This window comes from Nycticebus coucang, chromosome 19 (assembly GCF_027406575.1).
Source record: "Nycticebus coucang isolate mNycCou1 chromosome 19, mNycCou1.pri, whole genome shotgun sequence".
Lineage (NCBI taxonomy): Eukaryota > Metazoa > Chordata > Mammalia > Primates > Lorisidae > Nycticebus > Nycticebus coucang.
The window spans coordinates 32,810,923-32,826,905 of record NC_069798.1 but is presented as its reverse complement, the minus strand read 5'-3'; positions in this window follow the sequence as shown (position 1 = coordinate 32,826,905).

The following is a 15,983-nucleotide window of genomic DNA, read 5'->3' as shown; positions in this document are numbered from 1 at the left end:
TGATCATGGGGCATCATACACTCGCTTCATAAACCATTTGACACATTTTTATCACAGTGGTTAACATAGCCTTTCCGGCGTTATCTCAGTTACTGTGCCAAAACATTTACATTCTACATTTACCAAGTTTCGCAAATACCTCTGTAAGATGCACCACAGGTGTGATCCCACCGATCCCCCTCCCTCTACTCACCCCCCCCTTTTCCCACTTCCCCCTATTGTTAAGTTGTAGCTGGGTTATAGCTTTCATGTGAGAGTCCCAAATTAGTTTCATAGTAGGGCTGTGTACATTGGGTACTTTTTCTTCCATTCTTGGGATACTTTACTAAGAAGAATATGTTCCAGCTCCATCCATGTAAACATGAAAGAGGTAAAGTCTCCATCTTTCTTTAAGGCTGCATAGTATTCCATGGTATACATATACCACAATTTATTAATCCATTCGTGGATCAATGGGTACTTGGGCTTTTTCCATGACTTAGCTATTATGAATTGGGCTGCAATAAACATTCTGGTACAAATATCTTTGTTATGTTGTGATTTTTGGTCTTCTGGGTATATGCCCAGCAGAGGAATTACAGGATTGAATGGCAGATCTATTTTTAGATCTCTGAGTGTTCTCCATATATCTTTCCAAAAGGAATGTATTAATTTGCATTCCCACCAGCAGTGCAGAAGTGTTCCCTTTTCTCCGCATCCACACCAACATCTCTGGTCTTGAGATTTTGTGATATAGGCTAGTCTCATTGGAGTTAGATGATATCTCAAAGTAGTTTTGATTTGCATTTCTCTGATGATTACAGATGATGAGCATTTTTTCATATGTCTGAAGGCCGTGCGCCTGTCTTCTTCAGAGAAGTTTCTCTTCAAATCCCTTGCCCAGCCTGCGATGGGATCCCTTGTTTTTTTCTTGCTGATGCGTTTGAGTTCTCTGTGGATTCTGGTTATTAAACCTTTGTCAGAGATATACCCTGCAAATATCTTCTCCCATTCTGAGGGCTGTCTTCTTGCTCTGCTTACTGTGTTCTTAGCTGTGCAGAAGCTTTTTAGTTTGATCAAGTCCCAGTAGTGTATTTTTGAAGCTGCTTCAATTGCCTGGGGGTTTCTCCTCATGAAATACTCACCCAGACCAATTTCTTCAAGGGTTTTCCCTGCATTCTCCTCTAGTATTTTTATAGTTTCATGTTTTAAGTTTAAATCTTTAATCCAATGAGAGTCTATCTTAGTTAATGGTGAAAGGTGTGGGTCCAATTTCAGTCTTCTGCAGGTTGCCAGCCAGTTCACCCAGCACCATTTGTTAAATAGGGAATCTTTTCCCCACTGAATGCTTTTAATTGGCTTGTCAAAAATCAATTAGCAGTAAGTAGCTGGATTCATCTCTTGGTCCTCTATTCTGTTCCAGCTATCTACTTCTCTGTTTTTGTGCCAACACCATGCTGTTTTGATCACTATCGATTTGTAGTAAAGTCTGAGGTCTGGTAGTGTGATTCCTCCTGTTTTGTTTTTTTTTTGTAGAGACAGAGTCTCACTGTACCGCCCTCGGGTAGAGTGCCATGGCATCACACGGCTCACAGCAACCTCTTAACTCTTGGGCTTACGCGATTCTCTTGCCTCAGCCTCCCGAGAAGCTGGGACTACAGGCGCCTGGCTATTTTTTGGATGCAGTTTCGCAGGGGCTGGGCTTGAACCCGCCACCCTCGGCATATGGGGCTGGCGCCCTACTCACTGAGCCACAGGCGCCGCCCTCCTGTTTTGTTTTTATTTCTGAGTAATGTCTTGGCTATTTGAGGTTTTTTCTGATTCCATATAAAACGAAGTAATGTTTTTTCAAGATCTTTAAAATATGACAGTGGAGCTTTAATAGGGAGTGCGTTGAAATTATATATTGCTTTGGGTAGTATGGACATTTTGATAATGTTGATTCTTCCCAGCCATGAGCATGGTATGTTTTTCCATTTGTTAACATTTTCAGCTATTTCTTTTCTTAGAGTTTCATAGTTCTCTTTATAGAGATCTTTCATGTCTTTTGTTAGGTAAATTCCCAAATATTTCATCTTCTTTGGCACTACTGTGAATGGGATAGAGTCCTTAACTGCTTTTTCAATTTGACTGTTGTTGGTGTATATAAAGGCTACCGATTTATGAATGTTGATTTTGTAACCTGAGACGCTGCTGTATTCCTTGATCACTTCTAGGAGTTTTGTAGTAGAGTCCCTAGTGTTTTCCAGATACACAATCATATCATCTGCGAAGAGCGAGAGTTTGATCTCTTCTGACCCTATATGGATACCCTTGATCGCCTTTTCTAATTGTGGTGGCTAAAACTTCCATTACAATGTTGAAAAGCAATGGAGACAATGGCCAGCCTTGTTTGGTTCCTGATCTGAGTGGAAATGATTCCAATTTAACTCCATTCAATATGATATTAGCTGTGCGTTTGGTTTAGATAGCCTCTATCAGTTTAAGAAAAGTTCCATCTAGAACAATTTTCTTGAGTGTTCTGATCATGAAGGGATGCTGGATATTATCAAAAGTTTTTCTGCATCAATTGAGAGAATCATATGGTCTTTGTATTTAATTTGTTTATGTGCTGAATTACACTATAGATTTACGTATATTGAACCAGCCTTGAGACCCTGGGATAAAACCAACTTGATCATGATGTATAATTTGTTTGATGTGTTGCTGGATTCTGTTTGTTAGGATCTTGTTGAATATTTTTGCATCTATATTCATTAGTGATATTGGTCTATAATTTTCTTTTCTTGTTGGATCTTTTCCTGGTTTGGGGATCAGGGTGATGTTTGCTTCATAGAACGTGTTGGGTAGTCTTCCTTCTTTTTCTACTTTTTGGAACAGGTTGAGTAATATAGGTACTAATTCCTCTTTAAAGGTTTGGTAGAATTCTGACGTGAAACCATCTGGTCCCGGGCTTTTCTTTTTAGGGAGGTTTTGTATAGTTGATGCTATTTCTGAACTTGATATGGGTCTGTTCAACATTTCCACTTGATTCTGGTTAAGTCTTGGAAGGTGGCGTGCTTCCAAGTATCGGTCAATTTCCTTCAGATTTTCATATATCTGAGAGTAAAGTTTCTTGTAATATTCAGTAAGGATTTTTTGGATTTCTGATGAGTCTGTGGTTATTTCGTCTTTGTTGTTTCTGTTTGATGATATTAGAGATTTTACTCTTTTATTCCTGATTAGGTTGGCCAGAGGTTTATCTATTTTATTGACCTTTTCAAAAAACCAGCTTTTTGATTTATTGATCTGTTGTATTATTCTTTTGTTTTCAATTTCATTTAATTCTGCTCTAATTTTGGTTATTTCTTTTCTTCTACTGGGTTTGGGGTTGGAATGTTCTTCCTTTTCCAGTTGCGTGAGATGTCCCATTAAGTTGTTAACTTCCTCTCTGTCCGTTCTCTTGAGGAAGGCTTGCAGAGCTATAAATTTCCCTCTTAGAACTGCCTTTGCAGTGTCCCAGAGGTTCTGATAGTTTGGGTCTTCATTGTCGTTTTGTTCCAAAAAATTGGCGATTTCTTTCTTAATCTCATCTCTGACCCAGCTATCATTCAGCATAAGGTTATTTAACTTCCATGTTTTTGTATGGATATGCAGATTCCTGTTGTTACTCAATTCAAGTTTTATTCCATGATGGTCCGAGAAGATGCATGGAATAATTTCTATTCCTTTAAATTTACTGAGGTTAGACTTGTGACCTAAAATGTGTTCAATTTTGGAGTAAGTTCCGTGGGCTGATGAGAAGTATGTGTATTCAGTTTTGTTGGGATGAAATGTTCTGTAGATGTCTGCTAAATCTAAATATTGGATGGTTAGGTTTAAATCTGAGATTTCTTTGCTCAGCTTCTTTCTGGAAGATCGATCCAACACTGCCAAAGGAGTGTTGAAATCTCCGACAATTATGGAGCTGGAGGAAATCAAGTTCCTCATGTCTGTTAGAGTTTCTCTTATAAATTGAGGTGCATACCGGTTGGGTGCATAGATATTAATAATTGAGATCTCATCATATTGAGTATTACCCTTAACAAATATGAAGTGACCATTCTTGTCCTTCCTTACTTTTGATGGTTTAAAGCCTACTGTATCTGCAAATAAAATTGCAACACCTGCTTTTTTCTGATTACCATTTGCCTGAAATATGGATGACCATCCTTTCACCCTGAGTCTGTATTTGTCTTTTAAGTTGAGATGTGACTCTTGTATGCAACAAATATCTGGCTTGAGTTTTTGTATCCAGTCAGCTAACCTATGCCTCTTTAGAGGACAGTTTAAGCCATTCACATTGATGGAAAGTATTGATAAGTCTGGTGGAATTTTGGGTATCGAGTTTTTCAAAGGTCCAGTGGACATTTTTAATCCTTTCGCCAGTGTGGAAGTTGGAGTTTGATCCGAAGTTTCTGAGTGAGTTTACTTTTGTGGTATAGGATTGGGTTGGTCATTGTGGAGGATAGGTCTGAGAACATCCTGAAGAGCTGGTTTACTTATGGCAAATTTTTTCAACATATGAATGTCATTGAAGTATTTAATTTCTCCATCATAGATGAAACTCAGTTTAGCTGGATACAAGATCCTGGGTTGAAAGTTTTTTTGCTTTAGGAGATTAAAAGTTGATGACCAGCCTCTTCTTGCTTGAAAAGTTTCAGCAGAGAGATCTGTAGTTATTCTAATATTCTTACCTTTGTACGTTATAGTTTTCTTTCGCCGGGCTGCTTTGAGAATCTTCTCTTTCATGTTAACTTTAGTGAAGCTAATTATGATATGTCTAGGGGATGACTTATTGGGGTTGAATCATGCTGGGGTTCTGAAGCTGTCTGCTATCTGAATTTCAGATTCTCTAGGCATGTCTGGAAATTTTTCTTTCATAATTTCATGCAGAAGGGCCTCTGTGCCCTCGGAGGCGACTTCATGGTTCTCAGAAATTCCTATAATCCTTATGTTGCTTTTTTTCGAATTATCTGAGAGTTCTCTGAGTGAGTGATCCGTTTTTGCTCTCCATTTCTCTTCCTCTTTGAGAGATTGGGAGCGTTCGAAGACTTTATCTTCAATGTCAGAAATCCTTTCTTCTGCTTGCTCCATTCTGTTACTGAGGGATTCTACTGTATTTTTCATACCTTTGAGGGGTGTAAGTTCTTGCTTCAGTGTGTCTAAATATTTGGTGGTTTTGTCTTTAAATTCGTTAAATTCTTGAGACAACTTTTGAATTTCTCCTCGAATTCCTAATTCCATTTTATCAATCTTGTCTGCAATCCAAATTCTGAATTCGATTTCTGACATCTCAGCCAGTTGTTTATGAATGAGATCTTCAATCACATCTGCCGTATCTTTTCTTGGGGGGGGTTGATCTATTCTGGTTATTCATGTTACCAGAGTTTTTCCGCTGATTCCACCCCATGGTTATTTTACTCCCTTTGGTTTTTCCCCTGGGGTTTTATCGAGGGCCCGTACAGTGTTGTGGCCTGAGAAACTGGGGCCCTCTCTGGTGTGGTGGAGCAAAGTAGTTCTGTCTTGTTTTCAGCTGGTTTCTGTTCGATCCTATTGCAACTTCTACTCTGGCTTGAAGTCTCAGCTGTGTGGAAAAATCAGCAATTAAGTCACCCCTCCTGCCCACCTCTGGCCCCAGTTGGAAAAGGAGAATCAAACCTTCCTACAATCGCACACCCAGGGTACCGCCTGAAAAGTCCTCAGTCTATTAGCCCAGTTCAAAAGGTCCAAATCAACTGTCTCAATCGGCACTTGTCTCGGGTGGGAGAGTTCAAGAGGTATCTGGGAACTGGATCACAGGGGCCTGGTGACTCCTCTGACACGGCTCACCCCAGTGCAGCATGGAGTCAGGAGGAGCCACCCAGCAAACAGAGCAGTCTAGGAAGGTTGACGTCTCCTTCCCCACTTTGCCCCTCCGTCGGACCCAGTCACTGGTATCTCTGCAGATGGCTAACCCAGTTGCCTGCAGTGAACAGACACTCCAGGGGTTTGCACCTGCCTGAATCGCAAGGAAGTCTGCCAGGCCCCCGCAGACTGCCGCTATCTAGCAGGAGGAGATGGGGCCTGACATCTTTGAGTGTTTGATGCAGGTGATGGGAAGGAGGTGTTCACTCAGGCTTAGCCTCGTCCCTGATAGATGCTGCTAACAGAACAGAACAGACAAGTTTGCGGGGTTCTGTCTCTGTTCCTGCCAAAATCGCCTACAGAAGACGGGCTGTTTTGAGTTCAAACGTCTTTGCTGCTGGAGATTTGCGTCCGAACACCTCTCTGGGTTGGCCCCGTCCTGGAAGCTTCTCGGGTTTGTGAGCCATGTCAGGAAATCCCCCGCTCACCGGTGGCCTCCTCTGGTTGCCCAGGGAGACAGGGGGTGTGGCCTCAGAATATCCAGAAGTGAGCGTTATTCCGTTAAAGAAAAAACGGTTGTTGATCTACCTCCAGGGAACTGCTGCTCTGGTTTGGGCACTCAGGCGACCCTTTTCTCCTCTGTCCCGCGCCCCAGAGTCAGCACTGAGCGGCCACAGTTTGTGCTGGGATCCACGCCCCTCAAGAGATCCCCCAAGAATCAGAACTCTTGGGGGATGGGCCCCCAGACCCTGATTGGGAGTGGGGGGGGTCCAGTTTCATTCAGTTTTACGCAATACTACGGCCCAGGGAGGGCTCCTGCACTGCACTGCAGGGAAGTGCCGCCAAGGCTTGATTTCCCCTCAGCAGAGTGCCCTCTCCTCGCTCACGTTTCCCAGCGTCAGCGCTGACCTGACGCAGCTCAGGCACTGTGCACTCCACTCGAGAAATCACCCAAGGATCCGAACTCCTGGGGGATAGGCCCTCAGACCCCGAGTAAGAGTAGGGGCTCTCAGCTCTCAGCGGGGAAGCTAGAGTCTTATTGAGTCTTGTGCCCCTTAATGTTGCCCGGGGAGGGTTGCTGCACTGCACGGCAGGGAAGTGCCGCGAGGCATGACTCCCCCTCAGCCCGGTGCCCTCTCCTCACTCGCGCGCCTCAGAGTCAATGCTGACCTGTCGCAACTCGGGGACTGTCCACTCCCCTTGAGAAAGCACCCAAGGATCCGAACTCCTGGGGGACAGGCCTCCAGACCTCAGTGGGTGGGAGGGGAGTGCCGGGAGGGTTGCCAGAGAAGGATTCCCAAAGTTTTATTCAGTTTTATTCCTGGCAGGAGAACACCAGGACACCCCAGTAGGGGAGGTAGGTCCAGTTTTTAGAAGGTCTCTCCCGTGGAGTGTAGTGGGAGGGCCTTTAATTTCTGCCCGCTTGTTTAATTGTGGGGCTCTTGAGCCGGTCTCATGGGGGAGGGGGACTCCCATCCGCTTGGTGGTAGATTTTGTACCTTTTGTTTGCATCCTTGTGATCACAACTTTCCTCAGTGGTGTTGATGTGCGTTCTTCAACCTTCTCTCTTGGTGAGGCTCAAGTCCACCAGGATACTTACTAAATTCCTGTCCCTTAACTCTCCTTCTGGACGGGAGCCTCTGTTGAAAGCTGGCTTCAGTCCGCCATCTTGTCTCTCTCTCTCTCAGAACACCTCTTATAACTGCAGTAGTCAAATGTGGTGACTTGACTATTACAAATTTAATGGAATTTTTCTTTTCCTTTCTTAAAATGTGCATACATTTTTTGCACCTTCTCTATAATTCTCTGAAACATTTAAAGAGTTTTCCATAACTGGTGGAATTTTTTTTATTGTAATCATTGGGAAAAACACTCCTTCAAAGACAATGTCACCTCCCAGCCATTGTAGCAGCAGTGATTATATTAGTATGAAAACTTGTGTGTCTTTGGTATGTTCTTATCATTAGCTAAGAGCAGTGATGTATTTATACATTGGGAGAAGGATGATGAGAAAGTCTGGAAGATAGCTCTCACTAAAGATTGTGGAACATCATATGCATTTCTTTCTGACAAGGTCAACTTCAAGGGCAACATTAACAACTTGTACTCAGTCTAATGACACATTTAGATTAGTGTGTGCAATGTACACAGTCTCCATTTTTTTCTTCTGCTCATTGCCAGATATGATATTTTTTGATAGATATCTCCACAGTAACCTTTCAGAATTCATTTATTTAGATGAATCAAAATAATGAAATGCCAAATAAATTAAGAATGATATTTTTTATAGCAACTAAAAACAATTTAAATGGTCTATATGCATAAGCTCTGTGACATGAACGATCTTTTCATTTCATGGTTTAAAAAAAATGAAGACTTGGTTAGTTACTATTGCTGTGTTTTTGTGTATAGGAAGGAGAAATGACTGCAAAATGGGAATTCACAGCTAATCCTTTTAGCTACTCCTAAGAGTCTCATTAGAACTACCCTAACCAGTAATATAGTAAGGTATATACAACAGGAAGATTTACTTACATTTCTCATGTTAAAATAACAATTAAAGAAAGTTATATTTTCCTTTGTTTTCATTCCTTTTGAAAACTTTTAGCTTGAATTTCAGCAACATGTAAAGCAAAAACAAGGTCATTTTCTTTCTCCCATTTGTAACAAATAAGGTATCATGACTTATGCCTTTTTCTTTTTTCTTCTATTCTTCTGTAGTTCTCTTCCTCTTATGAATCCTCTCTGCCTTTGACAAAGTCACTCAGTGGCTGCCTGCTACTGACCACCTCCACTGTGGAAACTCTGAAAATATACTCTGCCTATGCTCCTTCTTGCTGAAGTCTCAGCAAGTAGATCACAGATTTTGGCAATTTATACAGTCCTTGAATTGCTTCACAGGTATGTGTCTTTAAAATCTCACATAGACTTTCTTCAGCAGGAACTATGTAATATCTTTCTTTTAAATCTCTGGAAGCTTTCCTATGTTGCATACATAACAAACATTGAGTAGGGAGATAGTGAGTTGGATCTTTAAATATAATTACCACTTATGACCCTAGAATTGCCTGCCTTATTGACAAGAAGACACTGGTATGAATGTAACCTGATAGTTGTTGAAAGGTTGCTGAATGCCATCTTGTTTCACTTCCCGTTTATTCAAGATGGCTTCCCACATTCACTGGTGTTCAGTGGATAACTAACGTGGGACGACAACAGAGAACCATGGGAAGATGAAATGCCATACTCATTATCATGTGTAAATGTCAACAGAGTTCATGCTTTAAAAAATAAAAAAAAAAAAACACCTTTTAATGTTAGAATAGGCATTGGGCCATGCTTCCTCATGTACCATCTGTCACATCACCTTTGAAGTCCGACTGAATCCTCATCCTTTGAAGTCAGACACTCATCCTTCTACACAAAGGAAGCTGCTACATGCAGCAGAAGCAGCAAGATGAAAGAGCATGCCTCAGCTATGCTGAATATACTGTCACTGTTCTAATTTAAAGAGCTAATATTCACCTTTAACATAGGAAATTGGCCTCTGATTATAGTCCTACAAGTGTGTTTGGAGCACATACATGCAACCTTTGTAGATATTTTCTCCCTGTGTTATAGTTTCACCTGTAAAATTTTCTGATAGATGCTTATTATAATATAATAGAAGCTATGACCAACAATAATAGTAAAAATCAGTAAAGATAACAAAGATTCTCCTTGACCAAACTTGAGGGAGGCTCTTCAAAGTCTCTTTAGTCAAGCATCTTTCTTGACCCCACCCTTCAGCCTGCTGAGTTCAGTTTAAAAAAATATCCTGCTAGGGCAGTTAAGGTAGAACCCCTTCTCCCTGATGTCTGATCACCCTTTGTACCTGATCTAAATTCTCCTTCTTCTTGCCTTGATATCTAATCACTTTGGACTGTCTTCAGCAGGAATCCCATTATGTTTCCTATGCTGATGTAATTTTCCAACAACTGATTCTCTTCATTCTTCTCCTTGGCTATGGATTCCCACATGTCCCTGCTGTTTGTAATAGAGCCCACTTCCATTCTGTGGTCTCATTCTCCTGTTGTAGTAGTCTCCAAATAATACTTATTTTTATACCTTATCTATGATCTGGATCTTGTTCTTTTTAATAAAGTACTCTCATGGTGTAGATAAGGGAACTGAAGAATGATATGGTGCATAAGATTAGGACTCTCCTTCTAACATTGTATCTGTGACATTAAAGTTGTTTCAGTTTGTTAGGAAACAAATTAGGTTTTTAAGGAAGGAAGTGAGTTCTGTGTATTTTATTTTTTCACCCGACAATATACACTTATTGGTAATATATTTATTGAATATCTGCAATAGATCATATGATGTGCTAAGCCCTAAAAGTGCACAATTAAATACAAGGAAACACACTCCTTCTGGGAACACTTGGCCTAATAATAAACCAAATTAACAAAAATAAATAAAATATACAACAAAGAGGTGCAAAAATAAAGTTCTATAGACGTTATTATGTTTATCGTGTTTTAGAAGCATTTGAAAGAAAGTTTCCTGTAGATGGTAGCATTTGAACTCAGGTATCAGGTAATGGGAATAGGGATGAGTTAGAGAGACAAAAGAGAACAAAAGAGGTGGAATTAAGGACATTTTAGGTACAGGAACAACAGAGAAAAAAACAGAGCCATGGGATAGATAAATCCTAGTAATTCTCAAGGTATGGTCTTTAGACACACTTTTAATCTTCTAAAATAGTGAAAAATGCACAGTTTCAAGTCACATTAAAACTATTGAATAAGCTTCTTCAACTGGTACTTGAAATTTTAAAGACATTTTCTACTTTATTTATATATAAAAAAAGTTTGAGTGTTTGAATGAGAATAACAAAATGTTCACTGTTGCCCTCAATACACTTCAAAACATCAAACCAACATTTTCCCTCAGTTATCACTAATTTACTACATAGAAGCACTCAGCATTTTTCGAGGACCAGGCTATTAAGACTGTGTTTAGGGAAGAGTGAGGTGAAGAAGACTGCATTGTATAGAAAAAAAGATAATGAACCTATATAAGAGTATGGCAGAAATATGAAGAACTAAGAATTTTTAAGAAAAATGCTGGAAGAATGCTGCAAACATAGCCCTGAAAGCATTGATGAGTGCTTAAGAAAGCAAATGGAATGTCTACATAAAAACAAATAAATTTTAAAAACTAAGTACACAAATAAATGATAAAGATTTGAAGCAACATGCAATTGTAGACAAACAGATGATTACCCTATGGTTAATGGCACCAATGCTGGGATCCACAGGGAAAAAATTCTCTAGATTCTGCAATGTGAAAAGACACAATGTGAGACATAAAATTAAGCTGCTATGCCCAAAGAAAAATAACAGTATTAGGTCAATGTCATACTCTGGCTCTTAACACAATCAAGTGCTAAACATTTCTGGACTAAGTTGTACAGCATTTCACAGAATAATAATCTAACTTCTAACCCCAAATAAACATCCAGACAAGTTAAAAGGTCACCAGCAATAAAAGCCATAATAATAATGTAATAAGAAGAAACAATAGATGGGGGAGAAGATAAGATGGCTGACTGAAGCCAGCTTTCCACAGAGGCTCCCATACAGAAGGAGAGTTAAAGGACAGAAATTTAGTAACCTGACGGATTAGAGCTGCACCAAGAGAGAAGGTTGAAGAACACACATCAACCCTGCTGAGGCAAGCTGTGACCCCAAGGATACAAACAAAAAGTACAAAATCCATCACCAAGTGGATGAAAGTCCCCTCCCCCATAAGAATGGCTCAAAGTACTCCATAAACAAACAAGCAGAGTTCAAAAGTCCTCCCATTATACTCCATGGGAGAGACCCTCTAAAGACTGGACCTACTTCCCCTACTAGAGGCCGTGCCACTCTCCTGCCAGAGTGGCCATGCCACTTTCCTGCCATCATTTCTCCTGTGTAAAACTGTATATATTCTCTACCTGCAATTCTGAGCTCCCAGCACTTCCTTCCACTCTCACTCTGAGGTCTGGAGGCATGTCTCCCAGGAGTCCAGATTGGGTGATTTCTCAAGGGGTGTGGACAGGGCCTGGACTGCAGCTGGTCAGTGCTGATTCTGTGGCACGGGAATGAGGAGAGGATGGTGGCTGAGAGGGAACCACGCTGGAGCGGTGGTGCCTCATGACGCAGAACAGAGCCGTTTCTGGCAACAATAGGGCTCACCCCCATATTACAAAGTCACAACTCCTGTGTCTCTGGGCAACCAGAGGAGGCCAGACATCTAAGGTGGCAACCACCGGTGGAAGATCTGGGATGAAATGCAGGCCCTGTAAGTAAAGGGTTTGTCTGAGGTGGTTCCAGCCTAGGTAGAGCACAAGGACTAGAAAATGCATGCACAGTGCCTCAGACTCCCAGGGCAAGGCTGACCCAGAGGACTCTTTACTGAGCCTAAGATGAACCCAGTCCTCAGGGGATTGTCAGCCTAGATAAGGAGGGCAGGAAGCCAGAACTAACAGCTAACTGAGCTGCGAATACAAACCTTTGCAGCAACAAAGACAGGGCCTGAGGCACAGGTTCTGTGAACTCAAAACAGCTTCTCTTCTGCAGGGGAATTTAGCAGGGACAGAAACAAATTCCGCAAAGTTGTTCTACTCAGTCAGTAACACCAATCAGGGGCTGGGCTGGAACTGAGTGAACACCCCCCAGTCTCCATCAAGCCCCCTAGGTTGTCAGGCCTTACCTCCCCCTGCCAGATAGAGGCAGAGAGCAGTGGCCTGGCTGAGGAGACATAGATTTCCTTGTGATTCAGGCAGGTGCAAACCCCTGGAGTATCTGCTCATTGAAGGCAACTGGGTAACAATCCTGAGGGATTATCAGGGACTGGGTGTGACAGAGGTGCAAGGTGGGGTGTGAAAGTGTTGCATCAACCTTCCCAGACTAATCTATTTACTGGGTGGGTGCTCCTGACCTGAAGGAGCACCAGAGCAAATCATATTTGCGTTGTCAGCAAACCCCTGCGATCTAGTTGCCAGAGACTTGAGACTTTTTAAACTCTTCCACCTGAGACAGGTGCTGACTGAGACAATTGATTTGGACCTTTTGAACTGAGCCAATTGCCCAAGGACTATACAAGTGGTGCCCTGGGTGTGTGGTTGTAGGAAGGTTTGATTTTCCTTTTCCAATTGTTGCCTATGGGGGGCAAGGTGACTTAACTGCTGGTATTTCTCCACAGCTGAGATTTCAACCCAGAGTAACTGTTTCACTAGGGTCAGAGAGAGTCCAGCTGTAAACAAGACAGACCCACGTAGCCACACCACACCAAACAGATCCCCAGTTTCTCAGGCCATAGCACTGTACAGGTCCTGGGCAAAGCTCCAGGGGAAATGTCAAATGGTATAAAATAATCCTGAAGCAGAATCAGCAGAAAAACTCTGGTAACATGAATAACCAGAGTAGATCAACCCTCCCCCCACCCAAGGAAGATATGGCAGATGTACCTGAAGATCGCATTCATAAACATATAGCTGAGATGTCAGAAATTGAATTCAGAATTTGGATTTCAAACTAGATTAATAGAATGGAGGAAAATTTGCAATTAGAAATTCAAAGAGCAATTTAAAAGTTGAAATTAGAAATTTGAGAAGAAATTCAAAAGTTGTCTCAAGAATTCAACAAATTTAAAGACAAAACCACCAAAGATTTTGACACATTGAAGCAAGAATTTGCAGCCCTCAAAGATCTGAAAAATACAGTAGAATCCCTCAGTAACAGAGTTGAGCAAGCAGAAGAAAGGATTTATGACATTGAAGACAAAGCTTTTGAATGCTCCCAAACACTCAAAGAGGAAGAGAAATGGAGAGCACAAACAGATCATTCTCTCAGAGAGGTCTGGGATAATTCGAAGAAGACTAATATCCACCTCATTGGAATCCTTAAAAGTGATGAAGTAGCTTCGCAAGGCACAGGGGCCCTTCTCCATGAAATTATGAAAGAGAATTTTCCAGACGTGCCAAGAGATTCTGAAATTCAGATAGCAGACAGTTTCAGAACCCCAGCACGACTCAACCCAAATAAGACATCCCCCAGGCACATCGTAATTAAACTTCACTAAAGTTAATATGAAGGAGAGAATTCTGAAAGTAGCCAGATGTAAGAAAACAATTACCTAAAAAGGGAAAAATATTAGTATTACTGCAGATCACTCTGTTGAAACTTTTCAAGCCAGAAGACGGTTGTCATTGACTTTTAATCTACTAAAATAAAATAACTTTCAACCCCGGATCCTGTATCCAGCTAAACTGAGTTTCATTTATGATGGAGAAATTAAATACTTTAATGACAGTCACATGTTGAAGAAATTAGCCATAACCAAACCAGCTCGTCAGGATATTCTCAGACCTATCCTCCATAATGAACAGCCCAATCCTCTATCACAAAAGTAAACTCACTCAGAAACTTTTCATCAAACTCCAACTTCCACAGTGGCAAAAGGATTAAAAATGTCCACTGGATTTTCAAAAAACTCAATACCCCAAATTTTCTAGACATATCTATATTCTCCATTAATGTGAATGGCTTAAACTGTCCTCTAAAGAGGCACAGGTTGGCTAACTGGATACAAAAAACTCAGGCCAGATATTTGCTGCATACAAGAATCATATCTTACCTTAAAAGATAAATATAGACTCAGGGTGAAAGGATGGTTGTCCATATTTCAGGCAAATGGTAATCAGAAAAAAGCAGGTATTGCAATTCTATTTGCAGACACAATAGGCATTAGACCAACATGAGTAAGGAAGGATAAGAATAGTCACTTCATATTTGTTAAGGGTAATACTCAACATGATGCGATTTAAATTATTAATATTTATGCACCCAACTGGAATGCGACTCCATTTATAAGAGAAACTCTAACAGACATGAGCAACTTGATTTCTTGCAGCTCTATAGTAATCAGAGATTTTAACACTCCTTTGGCAATGTTGGATAGATCCTCCAAGAAGAAGCTAAACAGAGAAATTTTAGATTTAAACCTAACCATCCAACATTTGGATTTAGCAGACATCTACAGAACATTTCATCCCAACAAAACTGAATACACATACTTCTCATCAGCCCACGGAACTCCAAAATCGATCACATCTTAGGTCACAAGTCCTACCTCAGTAAATTTAAAGGAATAGAAATTATTCCTTGCATCTTCTCGGACCACCATGGAATAAAAGTTGAACTCAGTAAAAACAGAAATCTGCATACTCATACAAAAACATGGAAGTTAAATAACCTTATGCTGAATAATAGCTGGGTCATAGATGAGATTAAGAAGGAAATTGCCAAATTTTTGGAACAAAATGAGGATAAAGACACGAATCATCAGAATCTCTGGAATAGGACAAAGGCAATCCTAAAAGGGAAATTTATAGCACTGCAAGCCTTCCTCAAGAGAATGGAAAGAGAGGGAGTTAACAACTTAAGGGGACATCTAAAGCAGCTGGAAAAGGAAGAACATTCTAAACTCAAACCCAGTAGAAGAAAAGAAATAACCAAAATTAGAGCAGAATTAAATGAAACTGAAAACAAAAGGATTATACAACAGATCAATAAATCAAAAAGTTGGTTTTTTGAAAAGGTCAATAAAATAGACAAACCTTTGGCTAACCTAACTAGGAAAAAAAGAGTAAAATCTCTAATTTCATCAATCAGAAATGACAAAAAGATAAAACAACAACAGACTCCTCAGATATTGCAAAAATCCTTAATGAATATTGCAAGAAACTTTATTCTCAGAAATATGAAAATCTGAAGGAAATTGACCAATACTTGGGCGGCGCCTGTGGCTCAGTGAGTAGGGCGCTGGCCCCATATGCCGAGGGTGGCGGGTTTGGACCCAGCCCCGGCCAAACTGCAACAGAAAAATAGCTGGGCGTTGTGGCGGGTGCCTGTAGTCCCAGCTGCTCCGGAGGCTGAGGCAAGAGAATCGCGTAAGCCCAAGAGTTAGAGGTTGCTGTGAGCCGTGTGACGCCATGGCACTCTACCCGAGGGCCGTACAGTGAGACTCTGTCTCTACAAAAAAAAAAAAAAAAAGAAAGAAAGAAATTGACCAATAATTTGAAGCACGTCATCTTCCAAGACTTA